Raw genomic sequence first — 7365 nt, 5'->3', positions numbered from 1 at the left:
TTGCCCATCTTTGGTGCCTTGGGCAACGATATCCACAGTGCCTTTCTCTCCTGTCCCTGTGACACTCATGGGAACAGGTGCGAGCTTTGATCTCATCGAGTCAGTCCATGAATTCTGCAACCGGAGATGTAGACCTGCAACACTAATGACCAAGCCATGCCAGGGCTTTGCAGAAGCAGGATGGAGCCTGGCCTCATGACTATGCTGTTCTCTCCTCCCTACCTCTACTACCTCGGCTGTGCTGGGGTTCAAGTTTGGCCAGAGTGCCATGGGCACACTACCCATCTCCCCATGCCTGGCATTAATGAGTTCCATCAGGAGGGAAACTGTGTACTCATGTCATTCAACTGCTGGCTGCTAACACGTTTGGTCCCCAGGCTGTATCTTATTTTACCATATCACGTGAGGAAGGCAGAGCCATCTGGTCTACCTAGAACAATTGAGTAGAACAGTATTTTAAGAGTCTGGAAGTGTGAATTCAAGTCCCAGCTCTGTTACTTCCTGGCTGTGTGACCATTAGCAGATCACACAACCTCCCTATAACTGTTTTTCCACTTGTCAAGTGAAGCTGACGTTAGCCTCCTAATGGTGTCATGTGGATTAAATGAGATGAAGTCCTTAGTGCAGTGGCTGTATCGGACAGCAAGGTATGATGCACACTGCAGTGACCATCATCTCTGCTTCCTGCTTCCTCTTCCTCTTCTACCCCTCCCTGGAGGCTCACATAGTCATCTTTTAAAGGCTGGTGTCTATTTCAGGCACAAACTCATTCCACCAGTGAACCAGTCTCTGAATGATGGATGCTTGAAGACTTCTGAGGAACTGGAAGGAATGTGTGTGTGTGCACGCGCACGTGCAGTGCATGTGTAAGGTGTGTGTCAGTGTGTGTGCCTGCCAGTGCGTGTGGTATGTGTGAGTGTATGTATGTGAGTGTGTGTGCCTGGGTATGTGCACCAGTGTGTGTTTTGTTTCGTTTTGAGACAGAGCCTCTCTACCAAGCTCTGGCTGTCCTGGAACTCTGTAGATCAGGCTGACCTCGAACTCACAGAGATGTGCTTGCCTCTGCCTTCCTAGTGCAGGATTAATGGTGTGCATTACCACTGCCCAGCCCACAGGGCTCTTCTTGATTCCACCTCTGCAGCACTAGGATCACAGGAGAGCACCACGGCACCCTGCTTTTTTTCTTTTAGCTGAGGTGTTAGGGAACACAAGCACGTTACCAGCCCCCATTTCTGATTTCTTAAATAACACTTATAATTGCTATCATGTATGTGTGTCTATGAATATGATGTGGGAGCAGATAAGGGCATGAGTGTGCCACAATGCAGGCATGGGGGCCAGAGGAAAATTCTTGGCAGTCAGCTCACTCCGCAAGTGCTTTTACCTGCGGAGCCATCTGGCTAGGCCTGGATTGTTTAACCACCTCTAGATTCCTTAGCAAGCCGAGAGTCAGAGAACAAGGAGAGCTGTGCACACCACCGAGGACCTGCCTGGCCTTGTTGAAATCCTTTCTCCAGCCTCTGTGCAGGAGAAGAATCATGACCCCATCTTACAGCTGGGAAAACTGAGGCACAGAGACCACGAGGTTCGGTCAAGAATGCAAACAGAGAAAGCAATGCAGGCTCAACTCTGAAAGTTGGGGGCTTTGATTTTTTAAATATGTTCTTGTTCCACTAAGATGTCTTGTTTTGTTTTCTGAAGCAGTGTGACCCTGGTGTCACTAGAGAAGGGTGGGCTAGGAGAAAAGCGTGGCTTAGGTCACAAGTGCCTGCAAAGCACCTTTTAAATAAGCCTCTGGGAGACCTGACTGCTGCGACAACTCTGTGCCTTTCTCTAGAATTCTTGTTTCTTTCCCCGCGAAAGGCTGGATGCATCCCCCATGAGGGGCATCATTCCTGTGGGACACTCGGAAGATGCCTTCTCACTGAAGCAGGTGACAGCACTCAGAAGGCAGGGCCAGTAAGCCAAGCAGGGTGGACGGACTCTGGTGAACGGTGTTCCCTTCTCTCAGGGAAGGTGGGGAGACCTCCAGGCTGACAAGAAGACCTGGCTGAAGGAAACCAAGGCTGGAGGACAGTTACTGGGGAGCTAGGAGTCCTGAAACCCCTCACAAGTGTGTGTGTGTGTGTGTGTGTGTGTGTGTGTGTGTGTGCGCGCGCGTGTGTGTGTAGGGGGCTTGCTCAGAAGCAAGAAGCAATAAGGCCCAAAAAACCTTGTCCAAGCTCAGAGTAAGGAGCTGGAACATATTCAAAGTGGTGGCCTTACAGACACAGGGGTGAGGCAGGGTAGGGTAGGGATGACCTTCATCAATGTCACAAGAGCTCCACTCAGGTACAGGGAGCCAAGACCCCTGACTGCCTCTCCCCATCTCTGCCTTCTGAGTCCTCAAGTTCCATCAGACTGATCAAGTCACAGGCAACGTGTGCTCCTTTCCTCTCTAGCTGCAGAAGACAACTGAACGAGGGAAATAATTAGAAAATAAGAGCGGAGGTGGGGATGGGGGTAGAGAGAGATGCTTGGGGCCTGGGGAGGGGGGAGGTTTCCAGAGGGGAGCAGGATGCGCCTTGGAGTGGTTGGCTGGAGATAACCGACAGATGCGATCCTGCAGATAAGCGTAGCAACTTAGATAAATCTAAGGCTTTGGAACTGGTCGGCTGCGTCCCTCTCCTCTTGTCTGCCTTTTTTCAATTTTATCTCTGAGCCAAGGGAGGGGGAGGGGAGGGCAGGGGGCTCAGAGGGGTGATGTGGCAGGAGGAGGGGAGGGCATGGAGGGGGCCAACTTCATCTTTGGGGGGGGGGACCTCGGCTTTTCTTTTTAATGTGTTTTTCCCAGAAGGTGGGAAAATGCCAGCACACACCCGGAGAGCTAGAAGGCGGCCTATGTTTTTTAAAAAGCGGCGGACAAAAAAATCAAAATATTTGAAAATGTATTTCATGGTAATTATGTCATATTTCATGGGCTGGTGCCACTACTGAAAGAGAGGCTGAATGCCTTAATTTGTATAGAAATTGTAATCATTTGTTCATTTCAAGGTGAAAATTGCATTTTTTAATTTAAATTGTATCCTGCATGATGGTCTATTATCTAGTAAAATTGTCCCCATGTATGAATGGTGCCATTGCAGCTGCAATGCTTGTCACAAATCCACTTATATTCATAAAAAGCAGGTGGACATCTCGGGGAAATGGAAGCCCTGTCTGTGTGTGTGAACCAGGAAGTGTGTGCACGCTGTGGCCCCTCTCACTCTTCTCCGGGTCCTGTCTCCTTCACCCTGCCGCCATGTCCACCTTGCATATCTGGAGGTGACAACTAGTTGTCCTAAGTGACAAAGTCCCACCTTGTACCTGGGCCCAGTAAGTGGGCCTGGCAAGTCTCTGACTCTAGACCCCACTGTGTGTTCTGCTCTGAGCTTTCTGTACTCCTCTTCCTTTTCTGGGCCCATATATTAAAGAGCTCTAATGCTTCGACCCGATTTCCCTTGCCACTGGCTAGCTGTGGATCACAACAATGCCTTTTGTCTGTGTATGCACTGTGTGTGTGTATGTGCACACCTGCAATGCATGTATGTGTGTGTGTGCACGTGTGCATGTTTGTGGAAGACAGAGGTAGACATCAGTCATTTTCTTTAGTCTCTCTCTACTATAAGTTTTAATTAATTAGTTATGTGTGCATGCAAGCCTTGTGAGCAGGGATGTGTGTGTATGCATAGGTGTGTGTGTGTGTGTGTGATGTGTATTCATGTATAGGTGCGTGTAAGTGTGCTCATGCTCTCATGTGGAACTCTTGGGTGTATGTCCTTTTCTGCTGCCTTGTGGGATCTGGGATGCCTTGTGGGATCAGGTTGTTAGGGCTGTCCGAAAGCCTCTATCTGCTGAACCATCTCTCCAGTCTTCCATTTATTTTTGGAGACACGGTCTCTCACTGAATCTGTGGTTCAGGAATCTGGTTAGAGTAGTTAGCTAGTGAGCTTGGGTATCCTTTTCACTCCACCCTCCAGTGATGGGATCACAGATGTATTGAAGCCCACCCCACTTGCACACGGGTGCTGGGGATCTGAGCTCAGATCCTCATGCTTGCCCAGCAGCATCTAGACTGAGCTGCCTCCCCAGACATCTTCACTGCTTTATGAGTCACTTCCTTTTTCTTTAAAAACGGGGTGACGATAGCACGTATATACACCCATCTTCCTGCCACTGCCCTACAGACAGGGAGCACTGCTTTTAAAACAGCCATATGGTGGTTCACAACTGTCTGTCACTCCAGATCCAGGGGATCCAATGCCCTCTTCTGGTGTCTACAGGCATTGCATGCATGTGGTGCACATACATGCAGATAAAACACTCATACACACAGGGAAAAAGAAAGAAGAAAGTATTGCTGGTATGCAGCTTGCTCCCGGGTCTCTGGTGGCTGCTGCTGATCTAGAATGGTGAAATTGAACAATAGCAACAAGATGATCTAGTCCACAAAACCTACAATATTTACCACCTGCCTGGAAATAATGCAAGCAGAGGGCTTAGACAAGTACCAGCCCTTCATGTAAAAGGGTTGGGATGTCAGGAGGAAAGCCAACCATGTGGGGTGACGTAGACGGTGCCACAAGTCAAAGTTCATCCAGAGATGTCATCACTCATCAAAGGTGTAGAAAATTTCTTTGAGGATTAGGAATTCCAGACCCCCCCAGAAGAACTCTACTCAGAATTTTCTCAAAAAATCCCCGCCATTCATTTATTCAAGGAGTCAGAAGGTACTCTGGATTATCTAGGCCAGACTTCAGTTCCCACCTGCAAAGTGGGTCCCTTGGAGCAGAAGTGGTCAAAAATGTCCTACTGTGACCAGCATGTTCTTGGTGATGATGATGGTGGAGATGCTGATGGTGGGGGTGATCAAGATGCTGTCTTGGTCACTGTTCTGTTGCTATGAAGAGACACCACAACCAAGGCTGCTTATAAAAGAAAGCATTTAGTTGGGGACTTGCTTACAGTTAGAGAGGATTAGTCCACGGTCATCATGGTGGGGAGTGTGGCATGGTGCTACGGCAGTAGCCGGGAGCTTACAATCTGATTTGCAGGCAGAAGGCAGAGAGAGACACTGGGCCTGGTATGAGTGTTTGAAACCTCAAAGCCCACCTCCAGTGACACACCCCCTCCAACAAAGCCCACCCCCAGTGACACACCCCCTCCAACAAAGCCCATCCCCAGTGGCACACCCCCTCCAACAAAGCCCACCCCCAGTGACACACCCCTCCAACAAAGCCCACCCCCAGTGACACACCCCCTCCAACAAAGCCCACCCCCAGTGACACACCCCCTCCAACAAAGCCCACCCCCAGTGACACACCCCCTCCAACAAAGCCCACCCCCAGTGACACACCCCCTCCAACAAAGCCCACCCCCAGTGACACACCCCCTCCAACAAGGCCACGCCTCCTTAACTTTCCCAAACAGTCTCACCAACCCAGGACCAAGCATCCGAATATGGCAGCCATTCTCATTCACACCACCACAGATAGTGATGATCTCGTGTAAACTTGAAATACTAACTAAATCCCTCACATCCCTTCCTCTCTTCCCGCAGGCTTGTCTCCAGATGGCGATCACATTTTTATAGCATAAATCAGACCACATCCACCTCTGAGGCCCCTTGGGACTGTCCCACAGTCTTAAAGTAAAATCCACAGTCCTCCCCATGCCATTCTTATAGTCTTTCATCACAAGTGAGTGACTGATGGGTGGAGTGAGTGAGTTTGCAGGAAAAGGTCTAGTCTCAGAATTGAGACCCAGCTCCATCCTTGGATATTCTGAGATACTAGATGAGCCCTTTGTGCTGCTGGGGCCTTTGAACTCAGTATCTGTTGGCTGACTTTCACGGCGTCCTGTGATGTAGGTCATGGCACAGTCATTTTTACAGATGAGCAGAGGTCTGGGTGGAGTGAATCCCAGGGCAGGGCTATCCAGTGTCAAACAAGACAATCATGGCAGAGCAGTGGTCCTACTTGGTTTCAAAGTCACTCTTCTTGCTGTTCCTAACCCTAACCCAGACCTCTTCCTTGTCTCCAGGTTGGGCCCACAGCACATCCACCTGCTGGGACACGCCACACCTCATGCCACGTCTCTATCAGACTCTTGGGCCCTTGTTCTCCAGAACTGTCTCCCATACCTATTCCCAGGCTGACGGCTCAGATTGCAAGAAGACCAGTGTAAGGCAGAGTGTGCCTGACTGAAAACAGGTTTCCTTCCACACCTAGCTGTCTCCAGAAAGAACCTGATCAACTCTGGTCCAGTGGAGAAATCGCATCAGGTTGATGGGTCTTGATCTCTAGAGATATGGCTGATGAGCTCACAGGCCCACTGCCTATGTGATGGAGCCAACTCCTTCCTGACCTCCCTCAAAACATTGCATCATGAGTTCTAATGGTCTTATAATAAAAACTGGGAAAATGCTGAAAGATCAGAGAGAAAAAGGAGCAAGCCACCACCACACCTTACCTCACCAATTTCTCAGCTGAAAAGAGACCAAGCTCCTATCCCCCACCCCAGCCATCTCACTTCCTGTTTCCTCCTCCCAGGTGCTGGGATTAAAGGTGTGGCCACCACTGCCTGGCCTCTATGGTTAACTAGTGGCTAGTTCCTCACTTTGATCTTCAGACAAGCTTTATTTGTTAGAGCACAAACAAAATATCACCACATTTCCCATTTTTTGTCAAAAATAAAAAAGAAGGTTACAGCCAGGCGGTGGTGGTGCACGCCTTTAATCCTAGCACTCGGGAGGCAGAGGCAGGCAGATCTCTGTGAGTTCGAGGCCAGGCTGGTTTACAGAGCGAGTTCCAGGACAGCCTCCAAAACAATACAGAGAAACCTTGTCTCGAAAAGCCAAAACCAAACCAAACCAAAACAAAAACAAAAAGAAGGTTACAACTTCTTTATATAGTTATAAGAAAAACTATATACAATAAGTGCAATAACTATATACAATATGTACAGGCAATAAATACACCAACAATGCCTAGTTTGTTTGCATTTGAAAAATTCAGGGAAAATTCTCCATAGTCTGTCCAATCTTGGTGAATCCAAAGTATTGTACTTAATTTACCTTCTATACTAATTTGCATTGTCAAAGCTATTTTTAATGTCTCTCAACATTTTATACTTTACATTTCTTTAGTGAATTTCTTTGGGTAACAAGGAAAACTATAACAACTATAAAGTCTTAAACTTCATCACAGACTCGAGAAGGAAATAATATTACTTGAGTAAGCAGGAAGTGCAAGCAAGCGACTTCCAAAAGTTGTGAGAAATGACAGGAACAGCTGGCTGCCTGGACAGTCGCCCAAGGTTGCTCTGCAATGTTGGGGCATCCATCTT

The sequence above is a fragment of the Mesocricetus auratus genome, unplaced genomic scaffold, assembly GCF_017639785.1.
Source record: "Mesocricetus auratus isolate SY011 unplaced genomic scaffold, BCM_Maur_2.0 Super-Scaffold_100014, whole genome shotgun sequence".
Taxonomy (NCBI): Eukaryota; Metazoa; Chordata; class Mammalia; order Rodentia; family Cricetidae; genus Mesocricetus; species Mesocricetus auratus.
The sequence above is the reverse complement of the archived record's forward strand: the minus strand, read 5'-3'. Positions refer to the sequence as shown.